Below are 7946 nucleotides of genomic sequence, written 5' to 3'. Positions count from 1 at the left end.
TTATGGTGTGAGCCAGTACTACACCAGAAATCTAAAACTGCAGCAGTGATGCAGTTGACAAGTCTAGAATATGATCTAGTTTAGATTACAGAGGCTCCAAACTTACTTAATCTGTTTACTCAAGTTATGCTTAAAGTTTAGAAATGTTTCTGAATCATAACGTAACATGGTTTTAAAGGCCTTTTAATTTGCCTTTCTATCCTCAGTTCCTGTCCCCAAAATAAAAGGTAGGGATTGAATCAGCCCAGATTGGAATCAGCAGATTTTTGTTCCAAACACGCAACTAGCAATTGGCCAATTTATTTTAATTTTGTCTTATCTGTGATGCAATGTTATGATGTTAATAATGAGAGCCAGATAAGTGCACTCGTGCTGTATTTGAATGCTGTTGCTGCACCAGTAGCAGAATTCTTCATGACTAAATAGCCGGTTACCTCTTACTTTCCGTGTAGCACTTAATTTGATTAATGTTATTTAAATAGGCAACTGTTCATTTCTGAATTTAAAACATCACTTAAAATGCCATTGAAGATCAAAAAATGTCATTTGTATTGCAATTTGGCTAAAAGAAAGTGCTGCAAATGTATGTTTCATGTGTTCATTTAACCCACTCAGTATGAGCTTCAGGCTAAAAAAAAGGCTCATAAAAAATATATAACCATTAGCCTATTTAGCTGTAAAGTAACCGGGACCGGACTCGCCCATAAAAATTCATGAACTGTGCATACCTTATAAATCACCATACATTATGTTATAGTATGTCTTAAATGAGAAGTCCTTTGCTAAACTAAGTGCTTTTGTATGCTTGACTTGTCCAATTGACATTTCTCAAAGCAAATAAAGCTAATTAGCATCAGTTAATTAGAGCACTGATGCACTCTTGTACATTACTTACTCTTTTCCTAATATATAGTATTTAGCAAAGACAATAAAACAAGCACCAATCTGCTAAACGATTCTATGGTTTATTCCAAGATCAGCTCATTTAGTGTTTGCACACACCACACACTCACAGACACTCAAACAGAGAAATGCATGAGAGTGTTCCTGCTGCCATTACTTTCAGTAAACCATGTGGCTGGTAATCATGGAGTGTCTGCTCATAGTTAATGTGAAAGGAATTAAGAGAAAAATAATGGATATTTTGTGCACTCGTTTATCTGGCTTTGAAAACTGATTTAGGCTTATCTGACAATTACACACTCTTGCGCAGCAGTTGAAACTAGTGTTGTAGTCAAGATGATTAGAGGTGAGAATGAATTGACACCAAGACAGTCCCAAATGGCCCTCCTCAAACTTCACACTGTGGTGACAACAACAACGTGTAGATCTACAGACCAAAGCAGAATGTTTGTAAGTTTAATGGTTGAGTGCATGTCCAGGTAGATTACTTGCATACAGTCAGCGCTTTATGGCACAATTTACAATAAATACAAAGAGAACAGACAAAAAGTTGGCAATAACAATGAAATCTTGTTGCAGATTAATCTGATGATTTTGACTGCGTTGAAAGAGCATTCAAAGAGAACTCAGTCAAAACTTGGTGATGGATGTCTTCCGAGGATGTAGGTGAATTTTCTACTATTCCCATCATATCTTTATTAGTATCATGTTGACTTTGAGAACTTAACTTTAAGCCACGCCTTCTTTTTGCACTTGTGCGTGTGATGTTCATGCGTAAAGATGTATGACGTGGTCCGGAAAACTCCCACAAAAACCAACCCAACACCTCTGACCTTGCAGCAGTGTAAAGCACACCATATTTTAGCCTGTTCATTTTTTCTCTGCACTAAATAATGATACTTTTTAATTTTAACAAAACTTACATAATGCAACTTTAAGGTTAGGCTATTCAAAATAAAACACGTTTGTTGAATGGATACTGAATAAGGTAACCAATGACCTGTTTTTCCCTGTTAGCCAACAAGAGTTCAGATTTTATTTTAAATATGTAGTGAAAGGACTTTTATTCTTTTTGAAAATGTTGTCGATATTCAGTAACAACAGTCAAAAAAGGAGGGCTTGCACTCAACTGGTCTCCAGAACCATTCGAGTCACCCTTGCCCAGAGTAAAAATGCCCATGACAGAGTAAAAATAATATTAAAATAAGTCTCAGACAGACCATTCATTAGCGGTCTCCAGACTGGCTGAGACCAAGACCCGACTCAAGTACAGCAATGATATTGGGAACAACCCTGAACTGATTATACTCTCTTAAGACTTTTGGGAAATAGATATATTGAATTTACAACTCAGACAGGTACATAATGTCTTAAATGATTCAGTAGCCTAACACATTCTATGTGTTTCCTGAAGAGAATGATCGATTAGGCAAGGATTTACACTTTAGGAATTCACAAGAACAATGTAAGATTAAAGAACTGCTTTGCTTTTTGGATCTCCTTGAATGCTGAACTTCAATACTCTCATTAAGCAAACATTTTGCCTTGGAAATGAGTTGAAATAAACTTCAGAGGCTCTTGATGAAACAGCAAGCCCAGCTTCAAGGCTTTAAAGTTATTTTTATTTCATCCACTACCGGTGTTAAGGAACGGAATGAGGGATGTAGGACACAGTGGTTGAGGTGGGCTAAGTGAGCTGGCCCAAAATGTTAATACTGCAGGCACTTCAATGATGAGACTGTAGCAGCAGTGCTGTCCTCTAGAGTGAACAGGACACTAGCCTGGACAATACAAGATTCAGTTCAGTTACTCTAGAGTACCGGGTCAGTTCATGTTCCAGAAAAGACAGAATTCCAGGCTATAGTAGCCCACAGCATAGAATAGGAAAATGACAGAGCAGACTTATACCACGGCAGAGGAGTTACATCAAAGATGATTGGCAGAGTTTGAAGGATTATATACTGTGGTTTTATATAAGGCTGTATGTGTGCACTGTTTGTGGGTGCATGTAAACAAACCAGTTACGCCTTCAGCAAGAAATGTTTAGCAACAAGATGTCACTTGCCTTTTCAAATGAACACACCTAGCAAGACTGAGGCACCAACTGCCGTTAAAAATGAATCCCACCCATTTTCATAATGCCAGCTTAATTTGGTCAATGAGAAGGAAACTCATTCATTCACATTGTTTTGTTGAAGAACACATCATTCTAGAGTCAGTATTGAGCATAACAGACCTCTGTGGTTGTGCATCATTCTGTAGTCAGTGTCAAATACAAATGAGGAAATCTGTAAGCTGTTTTTGTCTACGGTAAAAATCAAGGCTGCTTTCACTGCTATCACACCCTGTGATAAACAAAAAATGTTATAAAGCCAGCATGTTTTGTCCTGTACATACTTTCCTCTTGAATGCTACTGGATCCTCATAATTACAAGGTTGTTTAGCAGTCAAAGTATGAATAATGCTACACACATGCTACAAGTAAGCTAACGCTCTTGCACACTGAAATGATGTCACATGAAAATATGTCTACTATTAAACTGAAACACTATTACATACCAAAACCAACTACTCAGACTGCTGGCTACTTCTGCCAAAGCAACTTAACCACCAAATCTGGCAAAGCTTGCCGGTATTTGTGGGTTATTTTAGTGAGCTTGCCAATCTTATGATGTCAGTTTGAAGCAGTGTTAGCTCACATTTAGCATGATTTATATTTTGACACCTTAACAACATTGTAATTCAATAACATCCCATGACATTTGGGCAAAAAAATATGTATGGCCAAACTTATTAGGTTTGGAAGATTTTGGTTTACCACAGGGTGCAGTTGCAGTGATTTTAAAAAATGCCATTTATTTCTCCCAAAGAGAAATCTGCAGGTGGGCATAACACTGACTACAATGATAGAGACAGGAACTTGGCATCCAAAGCCACTATATGTCACAGAAAGTCACAACGTGGTTATAAGTATGTTGCCTGATGCCTTGGAGACAATAGTTTTACATTAGCTTTACCATTATGTTTTGGTTTACAGTGTATTTTTTGTACAAACTGGCCTTTTATAGGTCCTTCAATGAAATACATGCAGTAGTTTGTAAAGAAAATAATGTAAAGAAAACTGATCGTAAAGAAAACAGATTTTTTTGCAGATTTCCCACCATTTTAGCATTATCAACATTACACATAAAACTGTCTATGTAGTTTCACTTGTTGTTTAGATAAGAAACAAAAAATGTATTTTTACAGTATTGACATCATGACCTCTGGTTTCTGCCACTAACACTATAAAGAAATCCAAGTTGATACGTTTTCTAGCATGGACAGTTTTTCTTTAAAGTACTCCTCAGAATTTTGATTACCTCTCAAGGAACGAATCAGGATGACATTTTCGAAAAACTGGTAAAATTCCCCTTTAATGCTGCAGGTTGTTCCAATTTTGACACATGATTAAAACACTCTAAACTTACGACTGACCAACATACTTCTGGGCTCAAGACACTGTGCTAAAAACTTCAGCTGAACTGAATCTATTTTATGATAGGCCTACAGCATGTGAAGCAAGGGCTTTTAGGCCCAGGAGTTTGAGTGGAAGAGGAACAGAAGCCCAATATAAAACTGCCCATCATCACAAGGTCTTTAGACAGCTTCTCCCCATCTGCAAGTCAAATCATACTCATGCTGTTATTAGTGAGCAACTCCTCCAAGGACAAATACATAAAACATTGAATCTACTACTACGCCCATGTGCTGTATTGCATCCTGCTTCACCTAAAAAGGATCCATCACTTGTCACCAAGGGAACTGAAGTTGTGGATGGATCTTAGGTTTTAAATGTATCTCTTAAGGAAGGCAGGCCAGCGAGCTGAATGATAGCTGCTGTGTTTTTAATGACTGAAACTGCGTGGTCATATGATTGCACATAGTGAGGCTGATAATTTTTTTTAAAAGAGTGCCCTGGTTATAGGCTGGAGGAGACGTCATCACTTTAGAATGAGATTTAGAGCAATTTGCGTTGAGGACGAGTCTTCCTATGTGTGTTTTGTCACCTTGAAGAGTCATATACATACTTCCAAGACGCGTTTAAATCTGCAGGGTTAGTTGCTGAGGAAAATAAGTTGACCCAGAGAAGTGGTTCAGTGGACAACATTTAAATTCTCCTCATTTCTCTGTGTCAGAATTAGGTTTGGCCACATACAGTTCACTGAATTATGAGCCGAACTGCGTTTGACCTGACAGTGGTTTCATTTCCTGCATGTATAATGTAATGTGCTCTGAATCTGAACTTTACAATAAGAGAAAGACGCTCGGAGATGAGAAGAATGTATGCTTTTTTCAGCCAATCTTATTTATTGAACAGTAAAGGCACTTTAAATCTATGCGTCATCTACTCCCACTCTGCCCATGTCCATATGACAGATTAAAGTAATGGCAAAGTAGGGCGAGTGTGCTTGGGGCAAATGAATGATAATAGAGGAGAGTTTTTGGAGGGCACAGGAGGCAGGTCAGTGCAGCTGAGGCCCTGGCTCTGGGTCTCCGTGCCCTCCAGGTTCAGGGTCAGGGCTGAGGAGAAGAGTTTCATGCCTGCCCTGAGATCTTTCTGGCTGGGACTGACCTTGGCTGCCCTTTTGCTTTCCCTGTGTTTGTAGGCAGTTCAAACTCAGAGTCGCATTTCAGACCGAGCCGAAGACAGTCGAACGAAGCTGCTCATTTTAAAGGTTGTGGCATGCGGGCTGTGTGTTGCAAGCGCTTTTTCACCTTTCACTGAGCACTCACTGAGCCTCTTTGGATGCTGTCCAGTGCCACACCAAGGCCTCTGGATTTTCAACAAATAATAGCATGGTTTTTGCACAGGCTGAAGCAAATATTTACAACGGTTGGAAGCTTAGATTTAACCAATTAATTGTATTTGCTGCAAACGATTCAATTCAAGCATATTTTTGAATTAAAGAAAAAAATGACTGCTTCTCAGGGTCCAATTAGAAGTTCAATGTGGACTGTTAGGCCCTTTAGGCTGGTCACTGCAATGGTGATCTAAGCTCAAACAGCTCGAGTGAAAGGAGATGTGTTCAGTATCTACAGTTACTCTGGAAATCTCCACTGCCCCTGCAGTCACTATTGTATTTTATTCTGGCTAGTATAATGAGGTCATCCAACCAGCAAAATAATTATTAAGAGGGACATAGTTCTCTCTCGTGTTATTAAGAGTGACATGTAATGATATGCAACGACACACATAATGGTTTGACATTTTACCAAACGCTGTCAGTTTTTAAAGGGGAATTCCACTTATTTTTAAATTCTACATAATTTAATGGTGAGCTGTAAACAAAGTTATTCGTTTGTTTGATGCAAAATAGTAAATTTTAGAGAAACTTACCAACTCAGATTTCTTGACAAAGGTGGTATTAGGAACCAGGTGTTGCAATGTCCACAACCCAAATATAGCCATTTTATTTACTATCCAAAACCATCAGTGAACTTGCAATGAACTTTGATAATCACAATAACAATTAGAAAAAAAAAGAAATTATCGTTAGGTATGATTTTGCTTTACAATGTCCTGCATATACATCTCTGCCATAAACAGATTAAAGATATATACATTTTTATGTGTTATGCAAAAACTTTATCTCAGGTACAACATCCAATTGTAAGCATTTCATGTAATAGCATTCTATAAGATATATTATAAGTCGGGGTGGGAATCTCTAGGCACCTCACGATTCGATGCGATTACAACTCAGAGGGCTGCGATGCGATTATAAAACAATTATCGATGCATCTCGATGCATCTTTTTTTCTATATAGCATTTATATTTTCTCACTGTGTGAGCTCAAGTTTCGAGTTCAAGTTTCAAGTTTATTTGTCACTTGCACAACATGTCAGGACATTTATGCATTCAAATGCTTGTGGTGAGGCACAGGTAATCACTCTACAGAAAGTAAATAAGTAAAAATAAAAATACAAGAAAAACCAACTGAAATATATAAAATATACACAAAATATACATAGAATATAGAGACAATATACATTTTAAAGTGACTAAGTGACTCAGTGTTATTGTTATTTAAAGTGACTTGGTACTTTTAAGACAAATTATTTGTCATGATCCATAATGAATTTACTTTCAATATCTTTTTTAATACAACAAAGCTCTTGTTTGGAGCACGAAAAGCTGCTGCTACTCATCTGTGATAAAATGCGCAGTTACGGTGAAATAAGATCCAGTGGTAATGGATGACCACGCAGCACATTATAGCCATCCTACCTGTTTTCTTTAGTGATTTTATAACTTCGGTTTTGGTCTCGTTGTAGAGACAGGGGGATCGCTGTGTCAGTAAAATATCTTTGAGATGGGACGTGTGAAACATAGCGCGAAAGTCCTGTTTTGCAACGACTGAGAACCGGCATGCAGACTGCAGGTCACATAGCAGCGATGCGTTATTCACATTTATAAGCACTGCAGTTGGTTTCCTGGTACGTTAAATCTGCAACGAGAGACTGTCACACACTAAAAAGTGGCAAAGCTGAAGTCAGCTTCTCTTTTGAATTCTCCTGTTCCACCTTAAATGTTGCCGCATTTACATTCGGCGCCTCAGATAGAATTTAAGGTGGAACGGGTAGATTCGAACAACAAGCTGGAGAATAAGAATCAACTTCGGCCTCATAAAACAGTCTAATGTTGAGAGACATTTTAGAAGAAACTGATCTACTTCTGAGGAAAGGTTTTCTGGCGGAGACGGGAGGAAAGCGGCTATAGCTGAGCTCAAGCTTAAAGCAGAGTAGAGTAAATCTGCATTTTCGTTTATATTGTTTAGTCTATACTAGGACATTATCACATACTGAGACATACTGGACATTAAATGTTGTGGCTCCCAAGCTGGTTTGATTTTGTTGAAAGGACAAAATGTCTCTTCTTAACATTTGGGTTGTGACTCCTGACCTAACCTGGCTTTCAATGCAGAGGGAGCCGGTCGGATTTCTCGCTCATCCAGCTGTGGTTTTGTTATGTGCCGCCAGAGACTGTCTGGGCGCTGCA

The sequence above is a fragment of the Colossoma macropomum genome, unplaced genomic scaffold (genome assembly GCF_904425465.1).
Source record: "Colossoma macropomum unplaced genomic scaffold, Colossoma_macropomum, whole genome shotgun sequence".
Classification (NCBI taxonomy): domain Eukaryota; kingdom Metazoa; phylum Chordata; class Actinopteri; order Characiformes; family Serrasalmidae; genus Colossoma; species Colossoma macropomum.
The sequence above is the reverse complement of the archived record's forward strand: the minus strand, read 5'-3'. Positions refer to the sequence as shown.